Source organism: Acomys minous (genome assembly GCF_964271855.1).
Source record: "Acomys minous genome assembly, chromosome: 1".
Taxonomy (NCBI): Eukaryota; Metazoa; Chordata; class Mammalia; order Rodentia; family Muridae; genus Acomys; species Acomys minous.
The window spans coordinates 81,340,224-81,364,987 of record NC_140483.1 but is presented as its reverse complement, the minus strand read 5'-3'; the positions used below and the strand labels follow the sequence as shown (position 1 = coordinate 81,364,987).

The window sequence follows — 24,764 nt, the reverse complement described above, 5'->3', positions numbered from 1 at the left end:
GTGTAAATAAGACTACTTTCGAGTAGTACTTTGTATTTACCTGAAGCTGCAGGCTGGGTGGTGAGGTAAGGAGAATCAGGGGACCAGAGTTGAGAGCTTTTCAATTATGCAGTGAACAGATTGTGTCTGTGAATTTGACACCCAGGCTATTTAGTATTTTTTAGTTAAGTGCTTCATGGTGCTTAGTGCCTGTGAAGGGAGCGGCAGGTGTGCACCTTACCTTCTGTAGCTGTGGGTCTCAATTTCGGCTGCCTAGGAGAGTCACCTGGAAAGCTGTTGAAGTCCTGATGTCTAGTCTGGGCAATTATAAAGTACCTGTTTTGCAAGGATAAGGGCTTGAGTTCCACCCTTGCACCTAAGTTAAAAACAAAAACAAAACAAAACAACCCCCCCCAAGACCCAAAAAACAAAAACCAAAACCCCTTGGTTATCTTGGTTGTACATACTTGAAGTCCCTGTTCTGGGTGGAGACAGGCAGATCCCTGGGGCTCACTGGGCAGCCAGCCTAGTTTAATTTGCAAGTCCCAGGCCAACAAAAGACTCTTTCAGAAAACAAGGTAGATGACATCTCAGGAAAGACAGCCTAGGTTGTCTTCCGGCCTGTACATATATGTGCAGCCCTACTACTACTACTACACACACACACACACACACACACACACACATATACATACACACACACACACACATACACACACACACACACACACACATACACACACACACACACATACACACATATACACACACACACATACACACACACACACACACATACACACACACACACACACACACACACATACACACATATACACACACACACATACACACACACACACACACACACACATACACACACACACACACACACACACACACACACACACAGAGGGGTGGTGGTGGGAGGGAAGGAGGGAGAGAGTAAGACAGAGAGTCGGGAGGGGGAGGGGGAGGCAGGAGGGAGAGAGACAAAGAGACAGAGAGACAGAGGTGGAAGCAAGAAAGCACCAGAGGATTCTGATGGCTCTAATTAGACTGGCTCACTGCAAAGGAACTGCTGAGGGAGGTTAGCGCAGCTCTCTGAGAGCAGTTGTCTGGGAGGCTGAATGTCGGGGTGGTCTTCTGAGTTCAGGGGGAAGTCCCATGGAGGACACTGACTCATCTCCTAGTGATTAGTTTAGGAGCCACATTGAATTCCAGCCAGGAGTACAGAGCACTGCTTACTTAATGCTCCTGAGCGTGGGAGCAGTCACACCAGTGTACAGAGCACTGCTCACCCAGCGCCCTTGACTGTGGGAGCAGTGACATCGTCAGTGTCTGCAGACACTTTCCTTGATCTGACGTGTTAGAGAACAGGGAGACAGAGGAGTCTTTCTTCTCAGAGGGGCACGTCTTAAGGATTGGTGAATATTTATGTATATCCTCACACGTCCTGTTTGAAGGAGAAACAGGATTTTGGAATTTCCTCCTTTGAAACCTGTTTCCCAACAGCTATCCTCACTGCCTCTCACTTCCTCGGGTGTTTTGAGCCATGATGTGATAAGCTTTTGGGGCCAGCCCGTCACCTAGTGCATGCACCCTGGCTTTTGACAATAGGTAACATTATCTGCTTTTCACATGTCACAGGGGAGACGTTGTAGCTAAAAAGTGTTTTTTTTTTTTTAATAAATCATAAGATGTCTGGCAGCTGCTGCTGTGAAATTTTCAGTCAGGTTTCTGGGTCATGGCTGGAAAGATGGCGGCCTATCGAAGAAACTCATTACCTTTATGCACAAGAACACATGGTGATCCTGATTGTGTAAGATTTTGACTAGGGAACAAATTGGGACACCCACTCTGGTGTCATGTGACTTCATATTGGCCACTTAACTATTTGAGTTTCATTGAAAACATCCAGGCTTGGTTCTATAAAGGTCATACTAAGTGGGCCTGGGTGTTCAGACTGTCTGGTTTATATTCTCTCAGTTTAAAGCTTGACTGTGAACCTCACTGTCTGAGGGACTCTGATGGTTTATTTATCTGTAAAATAGGCAGATAAGATGCCCCTCCCACAGCTGTTATACGGACTTGGCAAGACACTGTGTGCTGTCCCTGCTCCTCTGTCCCTCCCTGTTTGGACTGGGCAGCTCAGGAGCTTGGCTAGGACACTTGGGTATGGACCTGGGGCACATCTGGGTGAAAGTTCTTCAGCGTGAGCACCTTGGGCAAGCTGTACAGTTCCATGCCGTGTTTTCAGCTTCCCTGATTCTAGGTACTGTTTACCAGTCCTAGTGTCTTTTCACAGAAAATGGTACGGATTGAAGTCCTCTTTTCCCACAGTTCCCTCAGTACAGTTCCTTATTATCCAATCAACTATTTGCAGCTTGGTTCTGCCTTTCAGGAGCTTGGGTTTTATTGGTTATTAGAGCTGGCTGCCAATTTGGTGAAATTATAGCAGCCCTTTGGGTTATTTCTGACTTGAGATCTACAGGGGACTTATTTCAGGGAGGTGGAGTAATCACTGAAAGTACTCAGAGAACTTTTGTTCCTTCCCCACTCTCACTTAAAACCACTAAAAGAAAACAATGGGGAGTAGAATACTGACATCACCCTCCCACGCGGCCTATTGTATGCATGACATGGTGGGTGGGTTCTTCCCGGGCTCTCTCACCTGGTCACCCAGAACTGTGTAAGGTGGTGCTTTCTTGGTTCTCAGGAAGGAGGCATGAAGGCACAGGGAGGCAGACACTTGGCCAAGTCAAGCGTCTTGCCAAAGCAAGGCTTGCCATTTGACTCCCAGTGGCTCTTACTTAGGCTTTCATCACTACGCCATTGCTGACTCAGGTAAAATCCAGTTGGGCGCTAGAGAGGGAATAGCCTCTTCCGAGACAGGGAGCATAATAGCTGATGTTCCTCTATGTCTCCATGGAGACATATTTAGTATCTTAGCAGTAGAGAAGCTGAGCTCTGAGAAATGTTGTTGAGCATGGTCCTTCAACCCATAGAACCTGCCAGGGCTTCATCAAGTAGCAAGGTGCCCCTAGACTCAGCTGATGATGGAGATCCATCTGCCAGAGGGATGGGCGTGTGACGCTGCAGGCACAGCAGTGTCCAGCTTGACTTCTGAAAGATCTTTCTACACAGTTTAAAAACATGCACAGGCTTTGGTGTCCTTCTGGTAGTCTCTTTGGGCTGCTTCAACTCAGTGACTCAGATCTCCATTATGTGTCTGCAGCAGAGAAGTGGCCACACTGGCTCCTAAAATTTACTTCTTGAAAAGGACAATAATGGGCCTTGAGGATCCTAAAGGAAACGAAAAGGAAGATGTCGCTAAAGGAAACAGTTCGTGTAGTATAGTACTCAGCTTTGGTGTTAATAGAGTAGGAACCAGAAAACTTCACCTTTTACAAGAGTTTCAGTATAGCCAGGCTCCTCATCCACATGTCCAGCCATCTTCCCATTGGATGAAAAAAAAATGAGTTCCTCACTGAGTTACTCAGCATTTACATGGTATTGGGTTCTGTAAGTGATCTAGAAATCATTTGAAATAGCAGGAATACTAAATATGTGGCACAATTATTAATGGTTAGAGAGCTTGTGGAAGCATAGATGCCTCCTGCCTGCTTCAGATCAAATATGGATGCAGGCACTGTGACATCACATGAGAAAACTGAGCATCCTTGCATTGAGTGCTGTTGCCACGTGTACTGCCCGTCTGTCTCTTCCCTCCCTCATGTACACTCTAGAAGCTGACGCCAGCCTCTCCGCCTGCACTCAGTGCTGCTCCTCCAGAGCTCTGCCTGTCTCTACCCTGTGAAGTGACGTGAGAGAAAGGTTGTGAGTTTAGGTTGGTCTTGGTCTCTTGTGGGAGGGTGAGGGATGAGAACTGAGAAGTCAGAGATCTGCCTCCTCTGCTCTTGTGCTTTCCCTGCCACAGCCCCGCCCACATCTCGTCATTAGTATGTCTCCCACACTTACTACCTTCCAAGGATCTGCTGGCAGTGCCTGTCTTGTCCTCTCATCATTGGTGACAGCAGTGGAAGCAGATTCCATTGTCACTAGTCTAGATGTGGATTAACTGCATCCGGTTCAGGTCCTTTGTAGCCAAAGTCTGTGCACATAATCAGTGGGCTTCTGTGGATGTTGGTGAGGATGGTTGATAGTCAGGGGATGCTGACTTACTTTCCCTGGAGTTGTAAGAGATTGAACCAAAGGCTTTACACATATTAAGCACACAGTTTGACACCGAGCTACAGGCCACACTCAATTTCTCCCTTTTCAGTGTGTTTGACATATAAGCCAAGACCTTTTCTCTTAGGGTATAGGGAGTCATTCAGACACATGGTAAAATTATTAATGATTAGAAAAATTGTAGCTGCATCGGTGCCTCTTGTAAAAACATTGAACAAGCTAGAAAAGTTTAAATAGTGTTGTGGAACATAGGCAGAACAGAGTGGGTGAGCACCGGCTCTTCCTGCCCCCTCACAGGACTTATTAATGGTTGGTAGGAGAGGAGTCCATACGCAGCTTTTAATCTGAGTGTGTGCTGAGTGCAGAACACAGCTCCAGATGCCGGGGTCACATGTGGGATCATGGAGATGGGATGATACCACACAGCCTGGGGCAGGGAGGAGGCCTAGGTTTTAGCAGATATGTGTCTCCTTTTTTTTTTTTTTTTTAAATGACAAACAAAGAAAATGGACAAGGATGCTAGGCAATGTTGCCATTTGTAAAAAGGCCTTGTCTTAGTTATTGTTCGACTGCTGTGAGGAGAAACCATGTCCAGGGCAATATGTGGAAAAGAAGCATTTAATTGGGATCTTGCGGGCACTTTCAGAGGCTTAGTTCACCATCATGGAGAACCAGGCATGGTGCTAGAGAGAGAGCTGAGAGTTCACATCTGATTCACAAGCTCTAGGCAGAGATAGCTGGATCTGCCATGGACTTTTGAAAATGAAAATCTCATCCCTAGTGGCACGCCTCCTCCAGCAAAGCCACACCTCCCAATCCTTCCCAAACAGTTCCACTAACTGGGGAGCAAGCATGAAAACATGAGCCTGTGGGGACCATCATCATTCAGACGGCTACAGGGCTCATGGAAATCCTTAGTAAGTCCGTGGCTTTGGAACATAAAACTGAAGGAAGTGAAGGGGAGCCCACGGCAGCGTGGGCCAGAGATCTGGGAGAGTGAAAGGGAGTAGAGGCTGGACTGGATGGAGTGAGGGGAGCTGTGGGAGGCGAGCAGGGAGTGGACGTGTGTCACAGGAGCTGTGGTGTGTATTTCTTATGAAAGGACTAGGTACTGCAGGGTTGGGAGAGGGCCGTGAGCTCTGGCATGGGTCGTGACACCAGAACTGCGGTGACTAACACATGAAGGTGAACAGAGGTCCGCACTGAACGAACGTCGAAATTCCCAGCTAGAGGGTTGTAGCTCACAAGAGAGCCCGAGTCAGCGGACTAGAGAGAAGAAGGACTGTAGATGTATGTAAGGTCAAGCCTGTGGGTGAGCAGATGATGAGATGAGAGAGAGAGAAACAGCTTTGATAAGAATAAGGTTGCTGGGTCTCAGGTGGAGAATACTTTCTTAGCATGTAGGAAGTCCTAGATTTAATTCTCAGTACCAAAAGAATTTTTTAAAAAAATTGAATACTAAAAAAAAAAATAAATAAATAAAGTGATGGTGTGAGCCAGAGCCTCTAGAAGAATAGGGCTGCCAGGGACTGAACAGGGAGTCGATGGGAGGAGCAGGTTTCGGCTCCTCCAAACCTGACACTGACATGCACACAGAGAACCAGGAATCCTGCTGTGGATATGTTAACTTTGAGACAGCCTTGAAAGACCCTGATGGTAATCCGAAATGTGTGCCCATCCCTACTGGTTGAGCAGCAATTTCAAGGCAAAAATTGTTACCCTTGGCAGCATGCTCTCTCTGAAACATGCTTTAAGAAAGATAAGTGTTTATGCCACGGTTATGGTGATGATTTTGAAAATTTACCTCAGGGCTAAATATGCATTTGTATTTCCCATTGATTCAAAGCCACATCTGTAGAATTAATAGATTATAGCATCAGTGCTGGGCCAATAGAGACTTCTACCGTGTATACCAGTTCTGGGTGTAACACACACACACACACACACACACACACACACACACACACACACCACACACACCACACACACACACCACACACACACACCACACATACATACACACACAACATATTACACACACATCACACACACACACACACACACCACACACACATACACACCATACACACACACACACCACACACACACCACACACACATACAAACACACAACATATTACACACACATCACACACACACACACATACACACACATCATGCACATGCACACACACACCTGGGCCAGTGGAAAAGGTTTGTTTAGCCATTTTTCTGTCTGTCTATATGTTGAGTATTTACTGCCCCTTTGAAAGTCAAGTGTTACTCTTATGAATGCATGCATGCATATATATGTTTTGTGTGTGTGTGTGTGTGTGTGTGTGTGTGTGTGTGTGATGCTAGAGTCTCACACCACAGCCTGGGGGGGGGTGGTAAGTGCTAGACTACTGGGATTTGTCCTGATTTTTTTTTTTTTGGTTTTAATGTTATTCAGTTTTTTTCAATGATTTTTAAAGTATATTTTATGTGTGTGTGTGTGAGGGGGGATGGGAGAGAACTTGTGCATAGGTCAAAGGACAACTTAGAGTGTCTGTTCTCATCTCCCATCATGTTTACCCAGTGTGTTTACCCAATTCACTCTAGATGGCCCCTTCTTTCCTTAGTTCTAACTGTTTGGTTTGGTTAGTTACCTGGTTTTTTGTTTTTTTGTTTTTTGTTTTTTCTTTTCCCTCTTGTAAAAGATAGTGTCTTACATAGCCCAGGCTAGCCCCCAAATGATGATGATCTGGGACTTCTAATCCCCCTGTCTTTACCTCTTAAATTGGTAGGCATGGGTTGCACACACCCTAGCTTATGTGGTGACTACACCTAGGGCCTCGGGAATGCTGGGTAAGCACTGTGCCATGTGGCCTATACTCCCAGCGCATCTTTCTGCTTCTAGTTTTCTTTCTGCCCTTACCACAGTTGCCCTCAGCAGAGAAATTGTACAAGTAGATATGTGAGGGCACCCATGTATGCTGAGCTGGATGCTATGAGGCCCCTAACCCCATCCTTAGAACACTATTTGAGAGTAGGTGGGAGACTTAAATTCCCTAGTGTTCTGAGGCAGGGTCTAATGGAGCCTAAGCTGGTTGAGGAGGACAGACTTGAAGCTGCCACCACTGGAGAGGCTACAGGTTACACTGTAGGCCCATGTGCCTTTACCATCCCAGCTTAGGTGGTGCTGGTGAACTGAACCCCAGGCCTCTGGTTTGGTAGGTCTTCCTCAGGACATCCTCTGTACCTGTGTGGCAGGTTCGGGCCCAAATCTGTGGATCTCCATGGGCTTGACTGTGGTTTTCTCAAAGTCTCTAGAAGAATGCATCATGTGTTCTCACTCCCTACCAGAAGGAGAAGAGGCCCCATCAGCATCCCTGTGCATGGTTCTGCTTTCACAGAGTGCACCGAGTGTCCACGTGCAGTGTTGAGGTCGGTGACTGCAGCACCGATGGGGCCAACCCTGCAGAAAGAATTACCTGGGAGAAGGGATTGAGGCACTCTGGTGTCGTGGGGCTGCCTCTGGAGATCTGGGGGGGCAGCTCCCTTCCTCTGCCAAAGAGGAGGGGGAGGAAGGTCTGTGGTGGGGCAAGGAGACTGAATTAGAAGGAGCCTGAGTGGCTTTGGGGAAGTGCCCACTATTTGATGATAAACGACTTTTATGCCTTTGCCTTTCATTACATGATACCGTCACAGATAGTCTCTTTCTCTGTGTGAGAGGGGCAGTTGAGACAAGGACAAGAGAGAACCCCTTCCTCGCATTAGGCTACTGTAACTGAGTATCACAGATTGGCTTAGAAACAACAGATATATTCCTCATGATTCTGGAAGGTAAAAGCCCATGATCCAGGGAAATTTGGTGTCTGCTAAGAGCCCACTGTCTACATCACAAACGGTGCCTTCTAGACATGTCCTCGTATAGTGGGTGGGGATGAACAGGCTCCCTTGGGGGATCATAACCACCCTCTTAACCTCATCTCTTCTTTCATATTAGAGGTGCATTTTGCAATGCACATTGAGAGTGCAGCAATGTGCATTGGCTAAAGCTCTATATGGGCTCCTGGTCAGACTCTTCACGGGACAGTGGTGCAGGCCGTTCTGGAAGTCTCCGGAAGAGAGGGTATGCTGGCGTGGCAGAGCACAGAAGCCTGTAGTTTGATTATGACAGGCATGTTGATTTTGCCTAAACCCAAGTGTGTCTTAAGGCACTTAAACTGAAGAGATAGAGGAACGTTCAGGGCCTGGCACAGAGGAAACAATCTTTCTGAATATAAGCCAAAAACCTCAACATCTTATTGGAAGACAGATTGTGGCTTTTTTTTTTTTATTGCTTGTTTTGTTAGTAGTCTACATGCTTCTGAGCGTCACGTAGGCAACTGTGAGTGCTGACTCAGTGAGAGGAATCCTGTTTGCAAGATGACTTCAAGTGAAGGTTTTCTCTGGGATTGTTAGTGTTTCCCCCTTCATACGACACCATCCAAACTGTCAGCATGAAAGTCACTATAGCCCCCTCTCTCCTGGTATAAAAACCTCACTGTGTCCCTGGATGGCTGTATGGTTCTAAGGAAGAACAAAGGGAAAAAAAAAATGAAGGAAGCAGGCTCTGTCACTTGCTCTATATAAATTGTTAATCACTTTAGTAGGTAAATAAGCACTGTTTTTTTTCTTTTGCAAGGCTATGTGAATATCTAAAGGTCATCAGAGCGTTTCAAAACTAGGTTAAATGCACTTACAAACTCCCTTGAGAAATCAAGTTTCATTGCCCTCACAGGAGACAAAGGCTTTAAACAACATGGCATAGGCATCCATGCTGATAAGTTATTTCCTCGGTAGACATGAGGTGAGAGATTTCCAGACCTCTCTGGAATCTTACCCCTTAGATGAAAAATACTCCTTGGGCATCCTACAACTCCAGGACAACACTAACAGTAATTAGCAGCAGTGCAGTATGGATTCCTGCACCAGCTTGTAGAAAGGAAGGATTTCCTTTTGTTGTGGCTGAGAGTGGCTGCAGGTGTCTTCAAGCCTTGCAATGTCTTAAGCTTTGTGCCCTAAGTGTATTTTGTTTTTCTTTTCATGAAATACATATACAAATCTTTTATTTTATTTTACATTCATGTATTTTTGCATGTGTGGCATAAGCCTATGTGTATATATGTGTATGTGTGCATGCTTGCTTGCATGACATACATGCATGTACGTCAGCATTTATTTATGTCTGTGGGTACCAGAAGCCAGAAGTCAACATTGACTATGTCTTTCTATCACTTCTCACCTAACATTTTTGAGATGTTCTATCGGTGAGGCAGAAGCTGACCAACTGGGAAAACTAACTTGAGAGAGCTGTAGGGGTCTGCCTGCCAATGCTAAGATCACACCTGCATTGCACAGCCTAGATTTCTATGTAGGTTCTGGACTCAGGTCCTCATGCTTATGCAACAAATACACCAACTGCGCCACCTCTCCAGTTTTTAACAATTTTAAATGTATGGTTCACTGATGTTCCAGAACATTCGATTTTTCCATTGGTAGAATTTAAATGCTGTACATCTTAAATCCTACTCCCCGCCCCACCTTTAAACTATCTCTGAGTTCCTGACAATATAGCAGGAGGGCATTGTGCCATGCTCCTTTGACTATATGAATTACCTTCCTTCAGGTCAAACGCATACGATCCTTGTGTTTTGTGACTGGTTTACTCAGTGTAGTTTCTTCAAGATACATCTATATTGCAGCAAATGTCAGAGTTTTCTCCCTTTTTAAGGCTGAGTAGTACTCCACTCTATGGACATACCATATTTTGCCGATCTATCCATCTGCTTGTGATGCTTGGATTTTTCTTACTTTATCTATTAGAAATAATATGCCATGATATGGGTTTATATCTTCAAGGTCTTGTTTTTGGTTTGTCTGAGTATGTGCCTAAAGTGGAATTACTAAATGATATGGAAAATCTATATTACATTTTTAAATAAACTGTGGCATGATTTTCCAAATCAGCCTGCACTTTGGTTTACCATAAGCCTAAGTTACTTCTAGTAAAAGCGGGCTTTTATACAGGGTACATGTGAATTGAAAACATTTTTTTTCCGGATAGCTCAGCAGCCCTGCCTTCTGCAGTCCTTTCAGAACAGATTGGCTAGTGCTTGACCAGGCCTGGGCTCCAGATGTGGGACTCTGGCAGGAAACTGTTTAGTCCTCTCCTATTCTGCAGAGTCTAGGCTGTGGTGTAGGTAGAAAGAGGAGGACAGGTGAAGGACACTTCAAGGTTGAACATCTGACCTTCTGCTAGAAAGAAGGGAGAGGCCAGATAGCACCTCCTATGGGTTCTAGACTCCAGGGAGACAAAGCCCTTGTGGCTTATGGGCTCCTGTGACAGCTGCCAGGTTTTTTCAAACAATGACAGCAGCCTCTGGCAGAGAGAAGAGCCCTTGGGAACATGAACGAATGTGTTCCACTTTGTCATCTGGTTTGTGGTCAGTTGTCAATTAATAGCACAGCACCGTGAGTTAGAAAACAAGGCCGCAAAGGATCTTTCAGGAAATGTTGATGCCGTGGAATTATTCTGCCCTCATTGTGTTGGCTCCAAAGGGGAACAGTGGGTTGTTCATGGAAAATTGTTTAGGAGGAAAAAGTGTCATAAGTGGTATTGCTTGTTAAGAAAATAAATGAATATGATAAACTTCTGGCAGAAAAAAAAACCCACAGACCTTGCTTTAGTTTTGGGATTTTCTATTGTGTTCTTTGTACTAGGTTTCTTTTATTTGCCAGTGTTGGGAATTAAACTAAAGCACCACATATGCACATATGCTTTACTTCTATCCCCCTATGCTGTCTTGGGAGGGCTCTCTCTCCTCTCCCTTTCCCCACTCCTCTCTCTCTCCCCACCCTCCCCGGGTGTGTGTGTGTGTGTGTGTGTGTGTGTGTGTGTGTGTGTGTGTGTGTGTGTGTGTAGGCCAGGGGACCTCAGCTGTTGTACTCTAGGTCTCACCCGCCCTGTTTTGGAGATGAGATCTCTTACTTAGGGCTCTTAGATTGAGTTTAGTCAGCAGGCCAGAGAGCGCCAGTAATCCATGCCTCTGCTTTTCCAGTGATGGATTCACAAATGCATGGCAGGTTCTCTTTCACCAGTATCAGAATAGAATTCAGGTCTCCATGCTTGTGTGGCAGGCACTTCATTCACTGGATCATCTCTTTGGCCTCTGATTCTGTTTTTTGTAAATAAAGTTTTACTGGAACACAGTCATGTCCATTTGCCTAAATACTGCCCATGGCTGCTTTCTGCTACAATGGCAGAGTTAGGTAATTGTTACAGAGACAGACCCACAAAGCCTAAACCATTATGATCTGTCTTTGTATGAGAAATTAGTGGGCCTGTGTTCCTGATGTTGCTGTTTAAAACCTAGCACAGGGAAGCTATTGGCCCCTCAAAGCACAAGGGGCACTGTCAGGGGTGATTCCTCACCCATGGCCTCAGAGGCTCAGGGAGCAGCCTCCAGGAGATGTGTGCATAGGCCTGTGCACAGGTGTATGCTCTGTTTTCAAGTCAGTGTACTTGGAAGAAGAGAGATCTGTCACCCTTGTCACTTTCTCATCATGCTTACATCCCCCAAACTTGAGAATCTCTGGGTTAGAGGACCCTGATTCACTTAAAAGGACGTCACTACTCATCAGAGGCAGTCAGACTTGGAACGGGTGTTTACTTACTATGTTTAAATGCAGCATTGATTTGTGGACTGTGTCATTTTGCAACTGTTATTAATGAGCAAGAGACTGCTTCATGGATGCTGGCTCTTTGGGCCCGTCTACATGTCCTATCATGTAGCAAGCAAGGGATCTTTATTACATGCCTTTCCCTTCTTTGAGAAATGAAAGCTGTAATGTCCTAATTGTTAGGCCTTTGTGGGGACTTTTTATGCATCTGCAGTAGAAAGCATTGATGGTATTATTAAACACCCATCATGTCAGGAACCCCATCGGCATCTCTAAAAGGATGATGATCTGAGTGGGTCGAGTCTGACTCCTGACTGCCCTTGCCATGCATTGGTTTACTTACGCAGTGAGGCCTTTCTCTCCCCACACCATCTCGTGCAGTAGACATGTGCTCCTGTGTTACCAGGGCAACAGATGTTTCAGGAGATGGAAGCTGGGCAGCATCATAAAGGCAGGAAGCCTAACATGCTGTCATCAAAGGGTAGTTTGGGTGCAGAGATAAGGAGAGAAACACAGTACTAATGCAGGAGGGCAGGCCCACAGATACGTTGTATGCATGGCTACCAACAGTCAGACAGGACTGTCATTGCTATTGGTGGAAACTCTTTTGGGTGCTGCTATTCAATGGGAGGATTCTCCTGTGGACCAAGTTGGCTTTTGCTATGTCCTGGCTTCTGGGGACTCAGTTAGAACTCTTTGAGGCATAGGATCTGCCCTTGGGAATCTAGACATTCCTGAAGGCTCCCTATGAATCCACAGATAAGAATGAAACACACAGCAATAAAAAAAGTGGCACAGTTGGATGAAATCAGGCATATTCAGCATAGTGTGGCTGTGGACAAGATGGCACAATCAGGTGGAGCCGGGAGCCAGCAGACCAGGGTAAAGCTCTCTGACAACACCCCTGCTTTGTAGCTACAGCTACTTTGGATTGTGAAGAAAAGGCCTCACGATTGCAGGCTTTTCTGATGCAGAGGCTCACCTACTTCAGGAGAGGAGGTCTTTAAAAATTTTTTAAAATAAAAATCAGATTTTATTTATCATGAATAAAACTATGGATTGTTTTCTGTTTATAGGAGTCATAAAAGTGTTTTTTATTTATTTTTATGTAATCACTTTACAGATGGTGTATTGGGGTTGCTATAACAAAATATCATACACTGGGAGATTTGCAAACAAAAATGTATGTGTGTTTGTGCAAGCGGATGCATACATATTGTGCATGTGGGGGAGGGCAGTTAAGCTCAGGTGGATAGCTCCCGAGGAACAACACCTGAGCTTAACTGCCCTCCCCCACAGATGGTGAGATTTAAAAAAAATCATCTGTTAACCACCGTTGTCATCATTAGTTTATTCAAGAAGTTATAAAGCCTGTTAAAATTAATGAACAAAAATTTGATGCATGTGAAGATATTTACATAGCCCAGGGCATTACTCCAAAACAAACAAACAAACACACCAAAAAACAAAAAATAAACTTGATACAATACAAAGTGATGAGGAAAGATCAGAGAGACACAGGCGAGCAGAGTTCCTATAACACAGTTACCCACTGGGGTGGGAGGGGGACATGGAGACATTCCTGTAACATACACACTACAACAGCATCATTAGAGTCTTCTCCTGAGCATCACCAAATTAAGCAATATTCTGTGACATAACATATGCCAAAATTTCAAACTGCCAAGGGTATAAAAGACAAAGAAAGACCAAAAGACTGCTCCACTTTGAAGAACAAAGAAATACTGTAGGTGACCTTAGACTTTCTGTACTCCGTCTCATAAGGTCACTTGGTAAATCAGAATGCAGACTGGTAATTTACTAAGGTCAATTTTATGATTCTAATGGTTGCACTGTTGTTATGTAGGCTTACTTGGAATATGTATGATGCATTGTTTATAGCTCAATTTTTACCTTATCACTGATGGTCCCAGAAAAGAGGAAGAGGGAATTTATTTTTTGCAATGAAGTGGGGTCCCGTGAGGAACTGCTGTGCCTATGGAAGTGGGAGAAGATGTCAGGGACCAGCTGGGATTGGAGAAGTGGAAGAAGGTGAGAGTGAGTTGGCGCCTTCTAATGTCTTCAGCTAATAGGTAGATTCCAGCAGAGACGAAAATGGGAGGACAGATGGGAGGAAGCCTTTGGATGAAGAAGTGTCAATTTGCAGAAAAAGGGAGCAAAAGGAGTCAGAGAATTGAGGTCTGAGAAGAAGCTGGGAAAAGCCTTGGCAGGTCTGATGTAGACATGGGTGCTGGACCTGAGTGGCCAACACAGCAGACGTCTTGACCTACATGAGGCTTTCTTTGCCATCTTTGTAAGTAGAACTCCTGTCTGGCCCTACCCACAAGTGTAAGTGTTCTCTGGGAAAAGTCTGGACTGTCTAGGATGCTCTGGGGTTGGTGGAAGGGGGTGTCAGGGCCATTAGAGGGATCTTGAAGTATGTTGTGGAAGTGTGGTTTAAACCACACTGTGGTCTGTTTGGATTTCAAGCTTTGTTAGTTTGGAAGTGCTCCTAAGAATCGGCCTGATTCAAAGTCTAAGCTGTGAAAGTAGATTCGGCTCCGTCTGTGGTTTTGCAGATGACCATGTGTGGCTGCTGCTGTGGTCCTTTGAGCATGGAAAAACAAATGAAAAGCCAGGAGATGAGCCTGAGGTTGAATTACATGTTCCTCCTATGAATTTGGTTCACCTGAGGTATGAATGGCTGGTGTGCGATTAGATGCTATAGGTTACAAACTTGGAGACCATGTATTTCCCGGTCTACAGGAATCTATGGGTGCAGAGAGATGTGAATGAATAAGTCTCAAGGAGGCATGGGATCATTTTAATGGGGAGGGGGCTGAGGAAGGGCTGAGGAAGAGGAAAAGGAAAGGAGTCTCTGGATGTGAGGAGTGGGAGGTAGCCTTAAGTAAAAAACTATGTGCTTCTTTCAATAACGGCACAGAGGTAAATAGTCAGGGTTTGCGGAGGTGCAGGAGCCTCAGGCAGACAAAGCAGTGGGATATGGATCCTCGGGGACTTGTGTGCGTCCCTGCCAAACCTGCTGCACACAGCACAGTGGCCTCGGGAGCCAGGAGTTCTGCTAGACTCTGAAGAATGCAAAGTGAGTCAGGGACCTTTTTATGGGTGGTTTTCACACACCCATGGAAAGAGCCACTGGGCTTTTAACAGAAGTAGGAAGGCTTGCTAACCCCACACCAAGGCTTCCTGCCTCCTAGGTTCTTAGAAGTAGGGAATAGCTGCCCAGGTAGTACAAAGATATCTATGAAGAATTTTGGAATGTAGGAATGTGGGTAAGTGCATAGTAAAATTAACTTTTTATTTTGAAAAAAAAAATTCAAATCTGAGGAAAATTAGCAAGCTTGGCACAGGATCACCAGTCCTAATTTCTGCCACAGTTAGCATGCTCTCACGTCAGTGTGCTTCCAGCCGGCAAACCCAAACCGGGAGTGAGGAAATTCTCCTGCTGTCCCATCCAAAGAAGTCACCACTAACTCAGTGAGAGCCTGCAACCCACAGTGGTTATTCAGCCCAGTCTGACTGGGCTGAGAGAGCTTAGCATACAAGCTATCCATAAAAGCGTGAGGACCTGACTTAGATCCTGGAACCCGCATAAAGAAGCCAGGTATGATGATGGTGTGTGCTTGTAATTCCAGGCACATCCCAGAGAGGCAGAGAGAGTGGTGGATTCATGTAGTTTACTGGCCAGCTAGCTTCACTTACTTAGATAGCCATAGGGACTAGTGAAAGACAACATAGACGGAGGCTGTGGAGATTGCTTACTGGTTCAAGCACTTGTAGCATGGCTATGAGGACTAGGGTTTGGATTGCCAGAAAACATCCAATTGCTGATGGATATGAGGACACACCTTTAAGTCCAGCCTTGGGAGATAAAGACACCAGGATCCCCAAGCAAGCTGGCTGGCCAGACTCACCAAAATGGGGGAGCTCTGGGTTTGATTGCAAAACCCTGCCTCCTCGAAAAGGTTAGAAGGACAGTTGAGAATGATTCTTAAGTCTCAGGCATCTACATGTGTGCATACCCACCTGTACATGTACCCATACACGTGTATGCCACCCTGTGCCTGTGAAATGAAAAAAAAAAACAAAAAACCAGAGTGGGCAGCTCATGAAACGCAGTGTGGGCAGCTGTTTCATGAAACAGCTGGCCTACACATACTCCAGGACACAAGTGTGCCCCAGTACAGAATCCACACCCACACAAGGTGACTGTCTGTGATGGACTGTCTAGATTGAACTGACTGAAGTGGGAAGACGATCTGAAAGTGCGTGGTAACAGTCCATGGGCTGAGGTCCTGGCTAAATGAAAAGGAAAAGGCTAACCTGGTACAAACATTCATCGCTCTCTGATTCCTGATTGCACACACTGTATCCCATGGCCTTGGGTGCTGCCACCGCCGCCATGTCTTCACCACTGTAACAGAGCGTGAGCCAAAACAAACCCTCCGTTCCTTTTGCCACGACAAAAGCAGCAACACAGAAAGTAGTTAATTTGGAGGTGAGTGACAGTTTGCTGATCTGTGGAATAGTGGAGTCTGCCAACCACACTCAGAAATTAGGGAGTCAACATTCCCAGTGTGTTTGATATTGTATTCTGTGATTGCTCCCATACAGGTGGCCACTAGACTTTAGAGGGCAGCCATAAATAAGAGAGGTTACCTGGATTCATCACAGATTTATGGACAAAAACCCTTGCCTCTAGTTGTTTCTGTCTCTTTGTGTGCTGGTTATACTGTAGGTTCAGGTCTAGGTATCATTGTTAAGATGCGTGGCCTTGTTGACCCTGTTTCCCCATCAGCTGAGGAGGGCCAGGCTCACAGTCATCGGCCTCAGGCTGGGCTGTGTGAGCTGTGCAGTCTGCTTCCGAGGAAACTGCCTCCGTGGGAGCCAGGTCCTGTGCTCTCATTGATATTCTGCCGGCTGGAGAGGCAGAGGCACCGATGACTCAGATGGTCATTTGAAGGGCGGGAGTTCCTGGAGGAAGTGGAACTTGCCTTTGGAGCCCTGGCACTGAGGCTGTGGGCACCACATCATATTTTACATTTCTTTCAGGCTTTTTTTTTTCTCTCCTCCCTCCTTCCCCTGTAGGTTAAATTTGACCTTGTTTGATTTTAAGTTACTCAGTAAACTTGAGAGCATTAGGGAATTATTTTCTGAAATACACTAGCTGTTTCAATAAAGCAATTTAATCTGATTCTTGTGACCTACATCAGCTAATGGTTTATGAGAAATCCGTTTTCATTTAAATCTGCATTTGTTGTTTAACTCCTGTGATGGCTACATCCCTGAGAAGGTGGTCAGACTATGCATCTCTGTATTGTGTTGGCAATAGTTGGTGAGTTTTAGCAGAAGCCTTTCAGTCAAAAGCAAAGGGAAGCATGCTCTAATGGCCTTTGTCTTACTTTTCTCACTGTCGTGACAAATGCCCAACAAAACCAGTGTAAGGAGAGGTACTGAGTCTTGGCTCACATGCACTCGTATGGTCCACTGTAGCAGCAGCTGTTCACATTGGGTCCCAACGCAGGAAGCAGAGAGTGACGCCGTAGGTCCAGCTTAGCAGAATACCCTCTCCCATTTCTGCTATAGACAAAGTGTCTTGAGTGGTGCATAGAGATGTGTCACGGCGCTCTAGGTGCCCACATGACAGCTGACTGACACAGCTACCTTGGGATCGCTATGGGTAGGAAGGTCACACTGTGGCATACTGAGAAACAGATGCACTGCTACCAAATTGCTATTTGGTGACTGAAAACACATTGTTTGTATCTGGCTAGGCATAAAAGAAGCTCTAAACAAGTAGAAGGGCTCCTAAAATCCCACTGATGCTATGCGCTAACATTAAAAGGGCCCCTCCCCTCCTTTCTATGTATATGTGGTGTGGTGTATTCGTGTGGGGATGGTGGGGGTAGGGATGGGGTGGGAGTGAAGAAGTCTTCAAGTCTGTGCAGCCTTATTTCAGTGTTTGGGGACAAACTCTTAACTGAACCAAGAGCTCACCCTTCCATGCCTTTCCTCCTTCCCGCTGCAGCCACAGCCCCATGCACCGGAACAAGGGCATTCAGACCACAGCTGGCTCTGACTGGATCAGTTGTCTTTGGAAGTCTGAGGGTGATGGCCAGGAGAGCCTTGCGGTGCTCCCCTTCAGCCTCTGACAGATGGGTGGAAGCAGCGTGCTCGAGGCTTCGTCTCTACAGACTTAAAATATCCATGACTCAGGCTCTTCCTTTATCGCTGTTTGTTTGTTTTCTAAAAAGGCTTACTATGAAAATATCTGTTTCTTGACTGTCTAATAATCCCCTTGATGAGCTCTTAATTCCACATAAGGAGAGCAGTGCTATAGAGGTCGTTTCCCAGTAGTTACCTAATTATCACAAAGACGTGAAGACCCGCTGGTAGACAGCTGGAAGACCCAGGGTGTGATGTCTGCCTTTGCACCTGCAGATCTCTCACCCTTCCTTGCAGATCTCTTGATAATTGCCTCACTGTGGGCATTGTGCACACACTGACTCCTCATCCTTGACATGAAATGGTTCTTTTTTTTTTTTTTGAGAATCTTTGTTTTTCTGGATAGACCCAAATCATTCTTTTTCCTTTTCCACAGACTACTCCCCTGTGAAACCAAGTCACTCTATATTGCAGCATCCCCTACCTGGCATCACTGCCCACATTCCCCCACTGTCTGGGCAAGGAAGACCCATATCTTTTTCTCTTTAGATCCTCAATATTTAGAAGAGTATCTTATATTTAAGAATGTTTGAATGAATGCTACTCTGTGATGTTCTATATGAAATATGAATATGAAGTCAAACAAAGACTTTATGTCGAAAACCATGGTGCCAGGCCATCTACAAGTATATAAGGAACCGTCATGATGCCCCAAGTGCGTAAAGGCACTTGCCTAATGAGGCACAGGGAAACTCATAGAGTGGTGGAGCTATCTCAGGGGGCACAGGGTTACAGGGGTGCATTTGTCAGAACCATCAGCCACACTTTAGATATGTGTGTCTTATTGTTAATTAACTTTGCTTCCAGCTTGGATTTTAAAATACCTTTAAGAAAACAAAAGAAGTCTTTTCAATTTATTGTTAGGTTGAGAGAGACAAATGAATGATGGCTAGCATTGCTTTGCACCACTGTTCAATATCTGCCTTCCGGGTTGGAGGTTGGTTTTTTTTCTTTCTTTCTTTCTTACTTTACCTAAATGGAAAATCAACCCTCATTGAGTTACTGCAGCTGGGAGTAAGAGAAAGCCGAAGTAACGAGCAAACCGACAGCTGCCTCCTTGAGGTGCTTAATTTTAGTGTGAATGCCTTTAGGGACTCTTTGCAACTCCAGTTTGAGTCTTAACTCGAGCTATGAATCATGAATGTTGAGGATAGGTTGGGTGGCTGCCGCAGCTTTCTGCTCAAGGAAGGAGCGTCTGAATGGCTTTCAAATCAACTTATTTAAGGAAGTGGCTGAGCAGCACCATGTTCATAACTTCCCATGCTTTTCAGCTTTAGCGTTGAATGTTCCTTGAATTAGTTTAAAGGAGTTTATAAGTGTGTGTGTGTGTGTGTGTGTGTGTGTGTGTGTGTGTGTGTGTGTGTGTGTAAATGTGTGCAAATAAAGGTGTCTTCAAGCAAGTGGCGCTTGGTTGTGTGTAACTGAGAGCTTCCCCTCCTTGCTTCTTCTTCTAGCCTTAGGACACCTGACTCCAGTGAGCCTTTTTTGTCATGAATCTTCCATCCAGGAGCATTTGATATGTTTGACCATTTGCACGTCATCCTCCTGCATTAATGAGGGTTTTCAAGAAAGGCAAGACCAATAGGAGATGGATACAGAAAGGTGAGGGGGAACAGGATGATGGAGGCTGAGATGGTGTGGTACTCTCTCGTGGCACACTGCTTGTAGAGCTGAGACTCAGGAGGCTGCATCTGTACCCGTACAGCTGCCTAGGACTGCTATCACTGTGCAAATGAATATGGGATTTGTGTCCATATCAAGAGCAATTTATCATTATGTCTTTGTGACGTTCCACCAAATGAAGAACTTCCTTTCATACACAGTTATCATGAGTTGCATATTCCTGCCCACATTGTTTAGTAGTCCGAACCTGATTTCAGTAAGGCATTTCTTAGTATTGGACTATTGGGTATGTTGGGTAACTGTAGATGTCAACTTGCCTAGATCAAGAGACACCTAGACATTTGGTAAAGCAGAGTGCTGGGTAACCATGTATGGTATCTCATAGCTTACACTAGATATAGCAGCCTTTAGGAGACTGAGGCAGGCTGATGATTGCTAGTTCAAGTCCAGCTTAGGCTGCATAGTAAGACCCTGTCGCGTTAGCACCAACCTCAAAAGTAGAATGTTGGGTGTCTGAGGGTTAAGGAGAACCATGGGATGAATTAGAGGTGAAGACTCTCCCCCAGCATGGTCAGAAAGCACCCAGCCAGCCCGTAAGCCAGAGAGAACAGATATGGAAGGTGAATTGGCCCTGTTCACTTTCCCACCTCCTTAGAACTAACACGCCCTTGTCCACTGTCCTGGACATGGAAAGGCCGTGCACGGTCTCTAGCCTTGAGGCCCTGGGGCTCACTCCAGCAGCCCTTGTTTCTCGGGCTTTCTGACTAGAACCAAGAATTTCACCGTGAGCTTCCTCACCTTCTGACCTTAGGAATTGGACTGAGTGGCAGTCAGGCATGCCAGGATCCTCAGCCTGCAGGAGGCCTGGCATCAGCCCCCTCAGTGGTGACAGTCATGTGAGCCAGTTCCCTCCTCACCTTCCTCTTGGCTACCTACTGACCATCCAGTAGGCAGGCCCAGTGACAGCCATTGTGAATGATCTTTGAGATACTCCGGATCTCCTGCTCTGTCGATTCACGTGAAATGTTGCGTCTGTAAAGCAGTGTTGCTGTATCCCTGAGCCTTCTGATTTCCAAAATGGAACATAAAACTACTATGAAAACACTTTGTATTCTGTAACTTGCCAGAGAGGTCGCCTGTTAAGCTGGTTGGGGATAGGTGTCTCCAGAGTTACAGGCTGCATGTGAAGACCAGGGGGCCTAGACCACTAGGGAGCACTGACACTCAGTGCTCAGTACTTCTGTGCCTGTTTCTGCAAGTGCAGTTTTATTTGATTGTTGGTGAGGGGAAACCTTTTCATATCCTCTCTTAGGAACAGTGTCTGGGGCCTGTAATTTAAACTAGCAGAAAGCAAATTACACAAGAAAAATATTTGTTTAGACATGCGACTCATGCTAAGTGATCAATGAGTAACTGGAAGCGTTGGCCAGGCTGAGGGATTAGATTCCTGGTTTAGTAGGGGAAAGGGCATCTGGAAGGACAATGGAGGAATGTTAATTAGGAAAGACAAATGAGTTCTGGAAGCATGAATGGGGGATGGGAGTCTGATGGGGAGGTCTGGGTCTTGGGGCTCAACAGAAGGGATTTCTAATGGTTTCCTCCTCTTCTCTATCCTGGCAGTGGACCTGCCCTAAAGTAGAGATGCACTCAGGATTTCTCCGAGGTTTTTACTTTTAGTCAGATGAAGGATGTTTTAAAAAGACTTCATTTTGATTTGCTGACCACCACCCCCACCACCCCGTCCCCTGACACACTCAGCAGTAAGATCTTTGTATTGAACTTGAGGTTCTGTGGTAGTCATTGCGGGGCACAGTGCTCTACTCATGTCCATGACCGCCTTTACATCTTAGGGTTGTTGGATATACACTGGTAAACTGACAATACATCCCAGATACCCAGAACCTACTGAGAATCAGAACTTACTAGGAGGCCACCACAAAGGCGTTATTCCCCTGATGTAATGAGACAGCACTAAATACCTTAGTTATGCTTTCAAATCTTTTCTTTTCTTCTTTTCTTTCTTTTTCTTGCGGGGGGTGGGGGGCGGATTTGAGGTTGGGCAAAACCACTTAGGAGTGCCAGGGCCTCATGGTGCACTTTCTGTAATCCCAAAACTCAGGAGACAGAAGTAGGACACTGGAGAGCTCAAGGCTATCCTGGACTACAGAGTGGGGCCCACCTCAGTGTCAGCACAGCAAAAACCAGCAGTGCTGGGGTATGGGTGAAGATACGCAGTGGTAGCCTAGCATTCAAAAGACCATGGATGTGTATCCCAGCCACACAAAAAGCATATATTTGCATAGGAATTTGAGGGTCTTCCAAAGATCTGAGTGGCCTCCACATGAAAAGTGGAGACTATCAAGGTCCCTAACTTGAGAGCCCTTTGGTTTCCAGGCGCTTGAGCTTGTCTTTGTTTTTTTTTTTTTTAAATACATTTTTATTAATTTATACATATTACATCTCAGTTGTTAGCCCATCCCATGTATCCTCCCATTCCTCCCTTCCTCCCACTTCCCCCCTACTCCCCTCCCCTCCCCTAAGTCTGTGTCTGAGGGGGACCTCCTCCCCCTGAATATGCTCATACGGTATCAAGTCTCTCCTTGGTGACCTCTTATCTTTCCTCTGAGTGCCACCAGGCATCTCCGTCCAAGGGACATGTTCAAATATGGGGCACCAGAGTTTGTGTGAAAGTTAGATCTCCTTCTCCACTCAACAGTGGAGAATGTCCATCGGCTAGTCCGGGTAGGGGTTCAAGGTTTTTACTGCCTATTTTTTCCTTGGCTGTTGCCACAGTTTGCGGAGGGCCCCAGGGCCCAGACTCGCCTGTAGTTTTCCAGGACCCACTGGGTCCTTCCGTTTCCTCTTTCTCCCAGGCTTCTCACACCTAAAGTTTCAATAGGATGTCCTCCCCTCTTACCCACTATTCTGGTAGGTACAGTTTTTCATGGGGACGTACACCTTGGACTAGTGTCTCGATATAAGTGAGTATATACCATTTATTGAGCTTGTCTTTGAAGCTGAGCCCTAACAACCCTTGGAGGTTCCTGTCTTGTCCAATCATCACACTCTTAGTGTCCAACAATGACTCAAACTTGGCCTTGGGGTATCTTCAGTATCTGCCTCAATACTGTCTTATATTTCAAAGATCTGGATGGTCTGTGGGCTCAGGGCCTGCATTGCTCCCCGGGATAATGCTTAACCAAATACAGAAGACCTCAGTGTCCTACCCTCCAACTTACTCTTCACAGCAGATGCTTAAGGCCACTCTTCTTTCTGTCTCTGACAGGCAGCGAGTGTTCATCAGTGGTCCTGGCTGGCCCCTGTCTGCTCTGTTACATGGACATGACAGTGGGGAAAATTCTCCTTTCAGGTCTCTGCCTGTTCCTCCTCTGTCCTGTGCTTCTCTTAGCATGGCTCTTCCCTTCAGAATGCACATTCAGGCTCCAAAATGGCAGGGGCGTTTGTTCACCCTGTGTCCCCAGTGCCCTGGAAGATACTTGGCATGTGGTTCTCAGTGAACATCTGTGTGAACCTCCCTGCCTAATGGACCTGCAAACTCTTGGTAAGGTTTAGCTTCTTTGGTTTCCATCTCGTCGACTTTGCCAATTTGCTAGAGTCATCACTTACTCTGATTCTGTTCACATCCTGGCAGCCAGGCAAGTTGATGGAGTTGATTGTTTTTCCCTAGTTCTGACTCTGGCATCTTTTATCATTCCTTCCCTCTGGGGTGCCTGGGCTCCCCTGACAGTCTTTTATAGCTGTTCTCTGCTTTATTACCACCAGCAACTTTTTCTTGGCCGTTACTGGGATATACAGCAAATAAAGGGCATGGGGAGTGATAGGTGAATAAAGACAGCAGGGTGATAGGTGAATGGCACATGTGATCTTGGCTGGGTCCCCAGTTGGGATGCCAGGGATGCCTTACTTGGTCCAGGAAGGACATTGATCAAATATTACAAGGTTATCATTGCTTCTGGAAACAGTAGTAGTGTTTCTCCAAGAACATTAACCCTAGCTGGATACATCCTTCGAATGGGCACAAAAGAGTAATGTCTGCAGTAGTGGCTCTCCCATCGCTGTGACCACAGTACCTGACAAAAGCTACTTAAGAAAGGAAAGTGTGTTTTGCCTCCAGGGAAGGCATGGTGTAGTTCATAGCGGTGTGCATCCTGCATAGGTTTCTCATAGCAGGCAGAAGCCTGCCACAGTGACCTTCTAAAAGCCAAGCCCCACCTCCTAAAGGCTCCACTGGCCAACTGGGAAACACCATTGTAAACGTGAGCTGCTGGAGCATCACACATTGAAAGCATAACAACTTCTAGTGTAGGTGGAGATGTTACTCCTCCTCGTTTTTCGTAATTATGCACTTTTCAAAGTCACCAGCATAATCCTCTTCAATTATTGTTGGGTATAAAAGACATCAACTGAACAAAGCACTCTGGTGGGCTGCCACACTATTGGAGACCCAGCAGCATGCCATATGGTGCTTTTTATTAAAGGGTCCTTTAGAACACCATCTAGTCCAGATGTGATTTGCCAGAGGGAACTTGTCTGTTTAAGAGTAGAATTATGTATAACATCCTTATCTCCTTTTTCACAAGGTATTGATTGTTGGTTGGCTATTCAAACAAAGCCAGTGATCATCATGACTTGTGTGATATTAAATGCACCTGTAGTGGTTAAGTGTCTTGTTTATAGTATACTTTGTTACTATGCAGTAAGAAGCTGTACCTCGGTCGGGTGCATTTTATACTTCTCAGGTCAAATCAACACCATCTCTGGTAGCCATGGCTGCTTGGTAGGTTAGGTTTCTCAGTGAGAGGATTGTCATGTACTATGCCAGGGCTCCTGGGCATAGCACACACCCTTGGCCCCATGGCATCTTTACAAGCATGTCAGGCAAGTAGGTTGTGGCCAGGACAGTGACTGTGAGATGAGTAAGCTTCAGGGGGTGGGGCTCCCCTGGAGGAAGGTCACTGAGGGCAGTGAGCATCATAGTTGGTCATTATTTTTCTG

At 45.8% G+C, this 24,764-nt stretch overlaps 1 protein-coding gene across 12 annotated transcripts in view; it reads left to right on the top strand.

The window, feature by feature from the left end:
- Positions 1 to 24,764, top strand: part of RNF152 (ring finger protein 152) — a 77,335-nt gene that overhangs the window by 37,737 nt on the left and 14,834 nt on the right. The window contains exon 1 of one of the 12 annotated variants that reach the window (XM_084785403.1): positions 19,591 to 19,727. The exons of 10 other annotated variants lie outside the window; for them this stretch is intronic. The gene's annotated coding sequence lies outside the window, so the exon portion shown is untranslated. Of the gene's footprint in view, positions 1 to 19,590; positions 19,728 to 21,467; positions 21,509 to 24,764 lie in introns of those variants that run through there. One more of the 12 variants, XM_084785398.1, reaches the window with a different exon arrangement.